This window comes from Cyrtonyx montezumae, unplaced genomic scaffold, assembly GCF_038088225.1.
Source record: "Cyrtonyx montezumae isolate F1298 unplaced genomic scaffold, pur_monq_1.0 scaffold_13, whole genome shotgun sequence".
NCBI lineage: Eukaryota > Metazoa > Chordata > Aves > Galliformes > Odontophoridae > Cyrtonyx > Cyrtonyx montezumae.
Genome location: NW_027071859.1, coordinates 16,734,057 through 16,748,748, shown reverse-complemented (window position 1 = coordinate 16,748,748; position 14,692 = coordinate 16,734,057). Strand labels below are relative to the sequence as shown.

Sequence of the window (14,692 nt, the reverse complement as noted above, 5' to 3'; positions counted from 1 at the left end):
ATGTTTCTCAACACAACATCTGAATGTTCCTTGAGTACCTCCAGGGTCAGTGACTCCACCACCTCCATGGGCAGCCCATTCCAGTGCCTGACCACTCTTTAAGAGAAGTATTTCCTAACATCCAGTCTGCATCTCCCCTTGTGCTTGAGCTGCTTCAGTTTGGAGGCTGGCCTGTTAATGAATAATGTTTGCTCCGTAGCCAACAGCTGAGACGTACTGAGGCTGAATAGCTGTTGTTGATGTGCCTCTGTGGAAAGGGACAGAGCTAGGTGTCAGAAGCTCAAGAGTGAATACTTGAGCTGCTCTGGCATAGCCTGAACAGCAGCACCCCAGTCTGCCCATAGTAGTCCACCTCAAGATGCTAGCATGACTGTACAGCCTCCAGTCACCTTTCTATGGCTGAAGGATGCTGTTGTCCAGAGTGCACCCCTTTTATTCTCCTAGTTGAAATGAAACAATCTACCAATTTTCTCCTTTTTTAATGAACACGCTTCTATTACATTACAGTGTTTGGCCTTTTCAACTCTGAGCATTTACATTTATTCTTCACTTTGCCCAGTTTTTAATTCTGCTTTGTCTAACTTTCCCTGAAAATGACTCTTTTTCCCTTGGATTCTGTTTCTGGCTTCAGTTATTTGCCTGTTTATGTAGGGAGAGTAGATATGTATGTAAATGGCTTTTGCTTTTGCCATCGTAATGTGATCTTCAAAGGCTTGGACTGCAGTCACTTGGCTGCATTCTTTACATCAAACGTTTCTCTCAGCAAGCTGCTGCCAGCAGAGTGCTGCAAGGGCCCAGTCCTGGTAATTGCCTTCTGATCCTGCTCAACAGTGCTTGTACACATGAAGCTGCTTTCAAGTTAGAATTGTGCAGTGCTTACGCAGTTATGTTTGTTCCATGATCACATTTTTATTGATGTCATCTGGAAGTGAGCATCAGCTCTTAACATCTTGTGACTGTCTCGTTTGTGGTGAAATACAGAAGCTGATAGTGATGGAGGGGAGTTAGCCAGGTTCCAGCCCAAACTGACAACAGGGTGGTGTAGGAAAGGCTCTGACCCTACAAAGGCAATTCCTGAGTGTGAGGCACTGCTACTTCTGTACTGCTGTGGCAGCCGCTGTACTGGTCTTGTTTGTGCCTTTGCTTGCATGTTGAGCTACAGTCTCTATGGAGGTGGATGTGCTGGTTGAACAAACTTTCACCTCCAGAAGAACAAGGGATTGCTCTGCCAATAGCACTGTTCCCTCACCAGCAATATTGCTGAGCTCTGAGGTGGTGGAATTTGAAGTGGGACTGCTGGTGGGAAGGAGGCTGCTTACCCCAGGGCTGTGAGAGGAGTGCTTGTAGGAGTCTTCTATGGGAGAGAGGTGGGCCTATACCTCCCTGAGAGCAAATCAGAAGGCCAACGAACACATACACGTGATGCTTTCTCTAGTTTTCTCTAGTTCCACAGTCCAAGATCTTTTTGATGTTCTGATTTTTATTTTGGGGAATGTATAAGATGGTGAATGTATAAGATGGTTCATCTGATTAAATAGTCGTACAGTTGTTTAGAAGCTATAATGAAGGGCTTCTGAATAATTTTTTTTCTCCTTTTTGTGCTAACACCAAGTGATACCAAAATGTATTCTCAGAAAAAAACAAACAATGTGGGTAACAATGTTGTGGAGTGTTGAGTCAGCTCTGAAAGTTGCATGTTTTTTGCTCGACGAGTCAGGAATGCTACACCCAACTGCAAAAATAGTTTCAGTAAGGAAAATATGTTAATTATCCATACAATGTGATCACATTCAGTGCTTTGTGTTTTTACTATCAGTTGTTAGAAGTTAAGCAAAGGAGGTAAAGTACTGTAAAAGCACAGTGTGCATGGATAGCTTAGAGCTGCATAGATCTAAATGGTTAAAAAGGGGTTCTCTGCTAGAGAGGAGGAGGGGAGAGTAAGAGTGCATTCCCAAAAAAGTACATTCCCAAAATAAAAAGCTTACATCATGGACCTCTTCAGCTTTCCCACACTTCTTTCCTAATTATTGTCCTGCAGGACAGCTGATCTATTTCAAACAGGAAGCTGTTTACAGATAACACTTGCAACTGTGTTGTCTGATTTGTTGAACTGTCGAAAAGCAAAAGACAACCTCTTTCAAATTAAAAACTGTCAGACTTCTGTAAACAGCAGCAATGAGGTTCATCTGTGCAGTGTCCCTGCAGGCACAGAGTGTTCTGCAGTTCCCGTTTTCTCAGCAACCGTAAGGTAAGTGACTTTTATACTTCCATTCTTTAGAAACACATAAAGGAAAACAGTTTGGGTGTTTGTTAGCTGGCTGGCCTGTAAGCAGCAAAACACGACTGGCGATGGCCATGCAGCAGAAGAAGGTAAGGGAAATATCTGCTACAACAGAGCAAGCTGTTAGTGTTGGACCTTTCTGTTCAGAAGCACCCATGTGGGTTAGAGCACAGAATTCCTGATCAGTGTTTGTATTGAAAACAGAAGAATGCCACTGAAAGAGCAAATTCCTTTCTCTGAGCAACAAAGAGTGAAGCAGTAAATTTTAGTTTTTCATTTAATTGAAACTTACTGCAGTTTATTAAGGGGTGGTTATCATTTCTGATAACTGATGATTGGTATCTCAGTTTAACATTTGGAACTACTCAGTACTTTCCTCCATCCTTGTGGTTTTACTTCCCAGCAGCTGGCTATTTTCCATGTTAAAAAGTGAACTTTTAATACATCTGCAAGGCAGGGGATAAAGACTGACATTGCCAAAGTGAAGCAGATGACAGTGGATTCAGTAAGGACCACACCACTGTAATTAAGAGTTAATACTGTTAAAACCAAATCAAATTGGTGGCAGAAGCATGAAAGAACACTAATGAAAATTAAGAGTGTGCAAAGATATAAAATGTTAGTCTAAATGAGCTGGACTGTGAGAGTAAGCAATAGTACAGTAACCGGAGGGCCACATCCCTGCTTCTCAGTCATGGGATGTGCATATCAGGATAAGTAGAGAGAATATTAAAGTCATAGTCAAAATGGCATTTTAAATAATGGCGTAGTCCTGCAGCCAGCAGGGAATTGCACAGTGTAGTGTACAGACTGCATGTCATATTGAAGGCTATTTTTCTGATTACTTTTGAGTGATTTTACACCGTTTCAAAAGCTCAATTTAGACAACTTCTGGACTGCCCAAAACTAGAATCGTTCTGAAGTGGGAAGGCTTTTGACTAAGCAGCTTTTTTAAGAGGAGTGTCAGTTTTTCAGAGTAGTTTAGTTCTTTTGTCAAAGTATTTTGGCTGAAAACCAGAAGAGTTTAGCCAAAAATATACTCACAGTGTCTCCTGGGAGCTGTAGTGCTTTGCATTGCATTTCACTACTGGCTGGGCTTCATGGTGGAACCGTGCTTCCCATAGGCCTTGCATGCAGGGACTTGCTGTTGTGATGTCCCTTGGTGCAGGGAGCATTCTGCTGTCTTTTGCCAAACATAGTGCAGTGAAAGGGGCACAGACTGGGCTCATAGGGAATAGAATGCAGGAAAAACTCCTCCAATTACTAATATGTAATGACTAGTTTAAAATTTGAATGCTTTCTAGCTGCATGTAAGCTCCATAGCACCCTATTTGCTGTGGACCTTGGAACTGTGACCCTTCATGATGTTAGATATGTCATTAAAAGGCTTAAAAACCTTCTGTTGTTTTTAGCCACACAGAAGCCCATACAAGGGAGAGAACATTGAAAAACATTTTCAAGAGTTTGCCAATTTTTGCACTAAAAACATTCCTCTTTACATACTTGGAACTGAAAGCTGCAATTCCACGCAGTATGACTGGATTTTGTAGGTAAACTGTTAAAACGTTGATAGTAAAACAACTTAATAGGAGCCTGATGCTTTAGAAAATATTGGTCTTATCCACTTCAATGCCGTTTCAAGCAAATCATGGTCTGGGTGATTTGCCTTTAGGAGCTGGATGTCTGTAGGCCTGTAGCTGCTTCTGTTCTTCATTGCTGGCCCGGTGGAGTCCCCATCCTTGGAGATGTTTGGGATGTGTAGATAAAGCACTAGGGGATAGCTGTGTGACAGGACTCAGTAGATCAGACTGATGCTTGAACTTGATGATTTTGAAGGCATTCTCCAACCAAGATGATTCTATGACTTTCTGTTACTTCATGCTATTAGTATGATGCAGTAATTGTGGAATGAACATAAAGTTATAAGTAATCATACAGATAGCTCTCTCAGATTTTCAGGTTAATTTGTTCAGTGATTTTTTCAGGCTTAGTTGTGGATTCCTTCAAATTCTTCTGTGATGGAGATGGAGAATTTAGCAGATGCTGAAACTTCCTCATAAAAATTATGCACCTAAGTGTCCTTAGTGGACCACTTAGAAATAGGGCTTCTAAGAGACCACAAATCACAAGTTGATTTCATGTCCAGCTGATCTGAAAGCTGTGGATATTTTGGTAGTGTCCAAATGGCAAAGGCTGAATAACTAAGCATGTCTGAAGTAGTACTTGTCTCTCTGCATGATGCTTTCTTTTACAAGACAAGAGTTCATAAGCCATTCATCTCTACATTTTAATGTAGGTAAGACTTTGATTGTCATCAGAGAAGGATTTATATATCACCTCTTGCTTGGGATTCAAAACAAAGGTTTTTTTATGTACCTAAAATAAATATATTAAATAATGTATGTATGAAGCGCTATACGGCAATATTGGATGGCATGGTAGTTATGACCAGTCAAAATAAAACATGAGACAGGAGTGTAATGAAGGTCTAGCATGGGAAGCAAAAAAAACCATGAAAGTCTTATTGTATAGAAGAAAAATGGCTCTCACTGAGGTCTCTCATCAGAAGGGTATTAAGAAGACAGTGGATCTCTGATGGCTGACTGGTTAGTGGAATTTTGGGCAAGAAGTGTTATGAAAACAGATACTGGGAGCAAGGGAAATGTTGAACAAGAGCAGTGCTGTGCATGTGTGCTCTCAGCAGCATCCACAAAATTATTTGCAACTTTTCTGTGGAGTTGTGCAATGAATTCACAATTCAAAACCAATTGAGAGAGAGTGAGATGGCACTTTTTAATTTATTATTATTTTTATTTTCAAGGGCAGTCTTTGAAAGGACAAGGCAGATATCTTCACAGGGTATTCCCAGGCATTGTTTTATTGATATGTAGTGGAGAGGAACATGATTTGTTTAAGTAAGTCCTTGTGACGTTCTTAGGTAGAATGTACTGATTTTCACCAGCTTCCAAATATTTTCGAGTGCATGTCTCCAGGATTACTCACGTTGGGCTATTTAAGTTTAAAATGTGAGTGTCAAATGTGGAGACAACCATATTATCTTCACAAGCTAAGATAACAGAAGATAAGTGAGTTATGTTCCATAAGTGTTCTAAATACCATTGATTTTCATGCATGATTTCAAGCAGACTGTGCCCACTGCTACTTCTGCAGTGCAATGGATGTAATGGGATCTTAGAGAACACTCTTTTAACAATGTACTATAAACGTTAGGGAGGTTTTACTGTTCAATTGAAAACCTTTCACCGGAAAGTAAGGGTGATGGAGCACTGGCACAGCTGCACAGAGAGGTGGTGGAGTCTCATTCTCTGGAGACGTTCTGGACCCGCCTGGACGCCTACCTGTGCAACCTGGGCTAGGGAGCTGCTTTGGCAGAGGGTTGGACTCGATGATCTCTAGAGGTCCCTTCAAACCCTAAAATTCTGTGATACTATGATAAGAGAGCAGTTGGGCATTCTATAGCTTGTAAATCTCGAGTAGAGTTTCTGAATGTCATGTGTCAAGCTTGGGCAAGGATCACCATGGTGCAATGAACATGAATGTTATTACCTTGGCAACATCTGTGTGCCCTTGCCCGTCAAGTGAATCTGTTGGCACTTGATGCCAGGGTCTGTCATAAGCTTTGTTAACGAGTCTGATAATAATTTCCTTTACTTTGTCTTCTAAGTAACTCTATTTAAACACGTTTGCCCATTTAGACTGAGTTTACATGTGATTGCATCACGTTGTTCCTTGAATTTAGGAATGATGATGCTAGATGTCACCACTGAAGCACTGGATACATGGATATAATATGTTCAGAGTTGATCTTTCATCCCCTTTGGCAGCACTGAATAACTTTGTGGCAAGTGTCTCTCTCTTTTTCTTGTTCTTCATCCTTCCATTGCTTACGTCAACTGGCAGATGTTGGGATTTCAGCCAGGACAAGGTTAGTGCTGCCTTTAGCACCTCCTCTGAAGCCTTTTCTTTTGCTGGTAGCTGCATAATCAGAGCTGTGGCATTAGCTTCTGCTGTTGTAAATGCCCTATAAATGCCAAACGTACACAAAGGAGGTATCTAAGTTCAGGTGATCATAGCTGATGTGCACTTTCCTAATGTGTGCATGAATGGCCTCTGGTCACATTCTGGCTGTGTGAAGATGCATCTACGGCTCTACCAAGAGAATTTGCTGAGCTCAGAAGCAGGTGGAAATGCCAGTAGTTATCCCTTACTTAACATGAATTGCTGTATTCCTCCCTAAAAACATACTTATTAGTAGAGAGGAATCTCTCAGGGCAGTGGGTTAGATGAAAGGAATTTAATAAAAAATTCCCAAAGGGAGTTGTCATCATCAGGAATCTCTTGGCTGAAGAAGCATCCTGGCATATGGGTAAGGGAAGAAACACCTTCAGTTTAACTGGCCTTGTTTGCATGTTTTTTCTACATGTGCTATATATATCTTTCTGAATTCAAATTTCTTTTTCAAAATGAGACCAGATTGTCAAAAGCACCTCTAGCCTGAATGCAATTTCATATATTCTAATTCTTTAAATCTTCGTAGACTGTTATGTGGCAGAGGACTCTTAAGTACAGTTGCTGTGGCATAAGAGCTGCACTGGAAATTGTTTACCACTACAGATCTTCTTTCAGCTGCCTTCCATCTGACGTCTTCTAAGCAGGATCATGCCTGTTAGCAAAGATTAGACTGATTGGCTGAAGTCTACTGTAACATCCTAGTGTAAGAATACTTTTTATCTTCTGAGAACTTCGTTAAGGTATAGTCATCTGCAGGAACAGTATTATTTAGCATATGCTCTTCTGAGGACACTTCGGATTCACACTCCCCCCCCCCCCCCCTATTTTTTGCTTCTACAATTATTTCTATATAGAAATTACTTTTATTATTATTTTTAATCTGGGGAGCTGTTTTGGTAGGTTTCCCTTTCATTTTCTTTTCTGCACCTGCACTTGGAAAAATGTTTCAGAACTCTTAGGAATGAAAGCCTATTGAACAGCACTATTGCTATTAAGTTTACCCTTGTCTGTTTACTTCTCCAGTGAAGATATTTGGCTGCATTCGCTGTGAGGCTTGCTTTTTTCCATGGTGCTTTTTCTCCTATGTAGTCTTGGCCATTTTATGAAGGCGTTTTTAGTCCTTGTATCACCAATATAATTTATTTCCCACCTTTCCCAGGCACCTGGGAGCTGATCATGAAAGTATCAGCATAGGTTCACATATTGAATGTTATTTGATTCCTGCAGATTCTCAGTTTGCGAATAAAAACAATCTTCTGTTGAAATTGCATCGATGCTGCTGCCCCAGTTCAAATGCAAGATTTTATACCGTGGTGATTTGTTATATTGAGGATATCATTCCGAGAAGCATGTCCTTGTCATCTGAGGATAATATTCTTGGATCATTTCCATGACTCTGGCTTGCATGCTATTGCAAAATGGCTCATCTTGCTGTATCTCAAATGCTCTGTATCTTTTGCTGGATATTATTTTCCACTGTAGGCTGGTATTTTGCCATATCTTTCCTACTTTTAAATCCTACTCTTTAATTATGTATCCACTATTATTATTTTTTTCTCCACATTTTTGTGAATTTAGTCCCATTATTTCTTTCACTTGCATGTATTTTTGTTTTCTGTGTACCTCTGGCATGTGAGGGCACAGTTTTATAACACACTGAAGGCTATCTTGGCTCCTGTTAAGTGCTGGCAACGTTTCTTCGCAGGAATGGATGGCCATTTTTCCCTCTCCAGGAGCCAAGCAGCTAAATCAACTGAAAAATAACACTAAAAAAAAAAAAAAAAAAGAATGGTTTTCTCCTGGCTTAGCTACCTGTGCTAGCTCAGTATGGGATCAGATGGTGACAGTATGAAGAAGGAGAGGGTGATGTGTGCCTGCAGTAGGGGACTTGGGCTGCTGTTAGCCCTCACATTGATAGACTTAGCCAGTAGTGATGGGGTGGGGGGTTTCCCTCACTCAGCCTCATGTACCTACAATGCTGGGAGATGAATGCATACCTCCGGAGAGTCAATTATCTGATCTGTTTTAGGGTGTAATTAATTGTCATAGAAAGGTGCCTTTCCCTGACTTGAGTATACAGGGAGCTCAGAATGATTTTTCTCACACTCAGAAGCTCAGCCTGAATGACTGAATCCCACCCAAGGGTCTGCCTGTAATGTCTGCTAGGTTGAGGTCTGGTAGCAAAATAGTCCTGATAAATAGGCATCCCTTAATGCCAGCTGTGTTCTATCTCCTGGCTCACTTTTCTGAGGTGTTGTACATGCTGCATTCAGAAAGACTGAGCAGCATTCAAGTAGCTTTCTTTTGTTCCTAGAACCTCATCAAAATTCAGCTGATGCGGTATCAAATATATGAGAAAATGGAGGCAAAAGCTGTTTTCCTCTGTTGTGTTCTTTCTGCTCAAAAAGGAGTGAGAAGTAGGATGCTGGAGCAACTGAAAAGAAACCTTTCCCATGTCCATGTGTGCTCTGGGGTAGTGCCTTCTGTTTTACACTGAGTTAATATATGAGTCAATTTTGAGAAATAACAGAAAGCACTCATTTTGCTCTTTTTTTTTTTTCTTCCTCCTCTCCAGTATCCTACTGCTAGGCTTGATTTGACTTCTTCACCGTGCTTCTTCCCTTGTACCTCATGTTTTAATCTTTTGTGCTTGAGCTTACACTACTTTCACATATAGCATCCATCTCCTGGGGGCAGTTCTTCTCCTGAGGAGCTGTGGGCTCGCATCTTTTTCAGTTAAGACTGTTCCACAACTGATATTTCTCATTTTTTGGGTCAATACCTGAGTGATATTTTTGTTGTGGAGAAGGCACGCACTACTGTGGATGTGCTGGGGGTGATGAAGGGGTCTTTCTGCCTGATCTCTGCAATTCAGAGTTTATCTGGGGAACTGGGACCATTCTCCCCAGATTAAGTTTGCCTTGTGAATCTCTTTAGTGCCCTCAAGAAGACAAGTGTCAGGCTCCCCTGGAAAACTTCTCAGTATCCAGAGGCTGAGAACATGTTGGAAAGCATAAGGTGATTGAATAGGCATTAAATACTCAGATACTGCATAAATATCCCAACTTGTTCAGCCAGTCCTAAGCTTATGTGGATGCAGAGAGTTGAAGGGTGTTGCCCTAAAGCCTCAGAAATAAGATGAAAAATTCACATGTGTACAATATGTATTCATTTATGTACAGAAATGTTTCCCACAGCATTCTCCAGATATTCACTGATTTTTACAGCGAATTGCAGAATTGTGTTTTACAGAAATGTGTGGGGCGTAACATCAAGACTGAGCTGAGACAGTTTAGACGTGGGTTTTAAAAGTACTGACAGCTCTATTTCAAGATATTGCAGAATCAAAGGTGTTGGAAGGGAACTCTGGAGATCACTGGATCCAACTCCCTGCTGCAGCAGGTGCCCAGGTGTGTCTTGAATACCTCCAGGGAAGGAGACTCTGAGTAGACTGTTCCAATGCTCTGTAACACTCAAATTTAAGGTTTTCCTCATATGAACTCCATATTTTGGATTTGGGGGGAATTAGGTCAAATTTTCAGTGTTTCTGATGTATTTCAAGTATAGCATTGAAAATCACAAGCTATTTCTGCAATTACAGCTGCTAACAAGGCTGTGTCAGAGAGACTGTCATTTAATGGAGGCTTTAATTAAAACCACATGTGAGAAATTTTATTTCTTGCTTGCTTCTGACCAATGCAAAGCTAAGATTCTCCATGAATGTTCTGCCGTCTAAAAACACCACATGGAGCCATTGTGAGACATTTGGCACTCAGTGCAAGAAATCAGGAGGGTGCCCTTCTCCCTCTGGCTGTATGTTACAAAAACCTACTTGCCTCCTCCTGTACCCCATCTTTCTCACACCGTTGCTGAAGCCCCAAATTTATATTTTAGGCACAGATGATGGTACGTTAGCTCTGCCTTAAACTCACTGACTCCAGCAGAACCACATCAGGAAGGAATTTGTCCCACAATTTTTAAAAAACATTATTCTCAATGAAAAGCAAAGCTACTATTCCTACCTGTGACAAGGGCACCTACATGGTACAGTCAGAGCTAATAGCCCCTCATACCTCACAAACATCAGCTGAGGAAATGGCTCTATTGAGCCAGAATTAAATGCACTTTGGGGAGTAACCAATGACTTCCCATCAGATAGGCTTTTAGTTAACTTTAGCTTCTCATCAGCTCAGACTCGCTCTTTTGTCCTCTGCAGCAAACTTCAGTGATCTTCAGCATCATCAGGACCCAGAATGCGTTATGTTGCTGCTTTATGCCTCTCTCCACGCGCCATAGATTTCACAGAGACTTTGTAACCACAGCAGTTACAATCCCTGCTTTTACAATTTCAACAGCATTAAGGTTTCGGTATTCTTTTTTTCTCTTTCAAGCTTGTTGCTTTAACCTTTAAATCAACAGTTCTGCAACATTGCAGTGCTTTAAAATGAAATGCTATAATGATCACCTAATGTTTCAACAGCTTTATCATTGATTCTGATTTTAGATTTTGCCTAAATGGAGAACTCTTACCCAAGGTAATGCATGAGAAAACTGTGAGGACAAATGGGAGAATGCTTAGATAAGGTAAAAACAGAGTGATATAAGACATCTGTAGGTTAGGATTATCAGCGATGCTGTAATGGGGAAAGGGAAGGTCAGTGGCAAAGGTTTCATCTCCAGTATGAAAGACTTCCCTTCAAGGGAATAATCCATAACCCCTGGGCCCTGCTTGTCCCAAAAACTTATCCCTAATCTGTGCTGGGGCCTGGTACTACCCTTCTAACTCTGTATACTGGCTTTCATCTGTTCAGAGTGTTTGAAACAGCCTGAGGTCTGTGTCACAGCCTGGCATTTCAGTGGCATCACTTTATGGGCACAAGTTGCATCCACTGGGACGTGGCTTGGACACTGGGCATTGGAGGATGTACAAGCTGCCAGATAACACTTCCCAGGACTGGGATGCAGGTGACGAGGACTTGAGAAGTCAGGGAAGTGAAAGCTGTGTAAAGGTGCTAATGTATCTGTGGTGCTGGCTCAAATCTGCTTGGGGAAATCATCCTCCAAATGTGCAGTACTGCTTCCAGCCTTGAGCTGCTTCTGCACATCTGTATGTCTGACTGTACCAGGAATGCAGGCAGTTCAGAATACAGATAATTCTGAGAATTCAGATAGTACTGAGAGTGAAGTACGATTACAAATCTTACAAAGTAAGTAAAATAAAAACATCTCAAAGAGTAGTTAGAATAGTAACCTCAAAGAATCATCATCTAGGATTATAGAAGGCTGTTGTTTCTTTGGTTATTGACTAGCTGGACATTACTGCCAGCAAGCATCATTTCTCTTCTACATTTTCCAGTGATTTTGGATTCAGCTAGGCAGGTCACCCGTGTTGTTGCTTTTAGGTCCAAAGGAACCAAGTTCAATAAGCCGTTGGCCCTTGTAGAGCAGCTGCTGGCTCTTGCAGGGTCCCTGTATTTGAGCCACTAGCTGGCTGGAAGTGAGCTCCATGCTTTCCACCCACAGCAGGGTGTTTCAGGAATGCCTGATGCCAGCTGGCCTGGCTGCCCTGAGCTGTTCCCAGCCAGCCTGGGGTGTGCTCTGCCTTTGGGCTTCCCAGTGACTTTGCTGGGGTTTGCCACTTGAAACCTGAGCTCACAAACCTCTCAGCAGCTCAGATAGACTTCCCAAAGCTGACAGAGCTCAGCAGTTGTTTTGAAATTATTATGCTTATAAATGTTTTGCTTTTTTTGTTGTTTGTTCCTTTTTTAGGGAAAACCATGTATTCTTTCTCTTCCTCCTCCTTTCATTTATTTCAGAGCTTTCAACCTTGAAGTACTGGCCATAATAGGTACAACAAATTTGACTCATAACCCCTGCATAAGGAATGCAAAAATATTTATACTTCTGCAAGTACTGAACACCTGTAGGTTTCTCCCTGGTTCTGGTTATTTTAATGCTGAAGTTACCCCCAAACCAAGGACTAACACAGGTTTTGGAAGACACACTGGCATCCTTTTTCAGAGTACTGCTGTCAGTGGAATTTAATTTTCTAACTGCCTTTATGAATCTGGATGTGAAAGGCCTTGAAGATAGGTCAGAAAGGCAGGGAACTTTCCAGGGTTTTAAAATGAAAGGTACTTCTGTAGTACATACCTGGAGATCAAACTCTTGTTTCAATCACATAAGGCCATTTTAGCTGCAGAAGGGGTGGTTTATTTTTTAACAGGAAAAGGTGGAGAAAATGATATCTGCAGGTTTCTGGTCTGATTTCTACAATTAATTTGTCCCTTTACTGCAGCAGCAGACTTTATGGTTTTATCTGCAACCTCTTCAGAGATTTCCTCTGTTGCTGGCTCTTCTCTGACTGAGGTAATTTCCCAAGCATTTTCAAGAGACCTGGGTGTTGTGACCTGCCTGAAACCAAGGAGCTCTGCTTCTTCACTGTGATTCCCTGAAGGTCATGGTGTGACAGCCCAATTTCTGTGCCAGGCGAGCTGTCATGAGGCAGCATGAGCTGCATCCCTGGGGCCTGTAAGCTGTGCAGCAGCAGGCAGTGGTGAATGGGATGTTTCATGTGGTGACAGAATCCTTCCTTTCTGGCTGCTGAGCAGAGCCACCAAGCAGCCCTGACAGAGCCTGTCCTATGCCTGAGCTGCGTGGGAGTCTGCAAAGGCAGATGAATATTTAACATATCCTCAGACTTTGATCTTTCAGTTGTAGTCTGGATATGTCAAAAGCCCCATAAAATGAAACCAGCATAGGTAGTGCTGCCTTTTTATTCACTAATGCAGACGCTGGAGCACCCTCTTCATTTCAGTTCCTTCTGTCACAGGCTTTTCATTTCTTTCTCCAATTCATCACCGAGAACCTTTATCAGCAGGATGCTGGATGCTCATGCTGAAACTGCCTGGATTTACAGGCTTTCCACTGAGTATCTGACCCACTTGGTTTGCAAGCTTTTCTCTGATCTTCTAGATGTGTTGGAGGTGCATGAAAAAGAGCGGGTCCAGAATCACAGAATGGCCCAGGCTGGAAGGGACCTCAAGGATCATGAATTTCCAACCCCCCTGCCACAGGCAGGGCCACCAACCTCCCCATTTAATACTAGACTAGGCTGCCCCCTCATTCAAGCTGTCTTTGAACACCTCTAGGGATGGGGCATCCACAACCTCTCCCGGCAGCCTGTTCCTGTACCTCACCACTCTCATCGTAAAGAACTTCCCCCTTACATCCAACCTAAATCTTCCCTCTCTCAACTTAAAACCATTTCCCCTTGTCCTGCTGTCAGAGAGACCCAGGAGGTTGAGGGAGGTGATCCTTCCCCTTTACTCTGCCCTGGTGAGGCCATGTTTAGATTACTGTGCCCAGTTCTGGGCTTCCCAGTTCAAATAAGACAAGGATCTTCTAGAAGGAGTCCAATGGAGGGCCACAAAGATAATAAAGGTCCTGGAGCATCTCCCATATGAGGAAAGCTGGGTCTGTTCAGCTTGGGGAAAAGAAGACAGAGGGGATCTGATAAATGTTTATGAATATCTAAAGGGAGGTGGGAGGCAAATGGATGAGGCCAGGTGGTGTGTAGTGACAGGACAAGGAGCAATGGCCTAAAACTTGAACATAGGAAGTTCCATACAAACGTGTGGAAGAATGCCCATTCAGTAAGGGTGATGGAGCACTGGAACAGATTGCCCAGAGATGTTGTGGAATTTCCTTCCACGGAGATATTCAAGACCCATATGACACCTACCTGTGCGACCTGTTGTAGAGAACCTGCTTTAGCAAGGGGGTTGGACTCGATCTGTTGAGGTCTCTTCCAATCCCTGAGCTTTGAAACTGTAGCTGTGGGCTCAAGCATTTCCTCCCTGTCTGCCGTTACCTCCTAGGATGTCCATTGTTTGGACAATGCCCTCCATAATATACTTTAACTTTTGGTTAGTCCTGGTGTGATCAGGCAAGTGATGATCTCTGAAGATTCTTTCCAACTGAATTTGCCTTGCCTCACCTCACTGTGCTTTATTGCTCCTTCTTTCACTTGCTGTCTGTTTTGACTTGGATCATAGACTTGTCAAAAAAGCAAGACCATCCACTGTGAATACTAAGAGCTCCTCTGGGATGCCAAGTTCACCAGGATGTAATGCTTTCTACCCTGTGGCTAGAAATTTTCTCTAGGGGAAATGTGGTTGGATTCCAGCTTAGCATATGTGGAACAATTTAGGCAGCTGGGAGTAGGATGCTCTTGTAGTGATCTAATGTGCTATAAGCCATGTCTGACCTGGCTTCTGACAGCCAGGGCTGGCTCTGTGCGTGGGCAAACCAGGCAATAGTTTGAGACAGCTGAGAATATCAGCACAGCAAATATTTTCCTGCTGATTTTATCAGTCA

The 14,692-nt window shown here is 42.3% G+C and overlaps 1 protein-coding gene across 2 annotated transcripts in view; it reads left to right on the top strand.

Annotated features, from left to right (window-relative positions):
* Nucleotides 1–2,057: 2,057 nt before the first annotated feature.
* The window catches only part of COLEC11 (collectin subfamily member 11), a 35,207-nt gene continuing 22,572 nt past the window's right edge, over nucleotides 2,058–14,692 (top strand). For both annotated transcript variants that reach the window (XM_065730752.1, XM_065730751.1), the window contains exon 1: nucleotides 2,058–2,248. The gene's annotated coding sequence lies outside the window, so the exon portion shown is untranslated. The remainder of the gene's footprint in view (nucleotides 2,249–14,692) is intronic.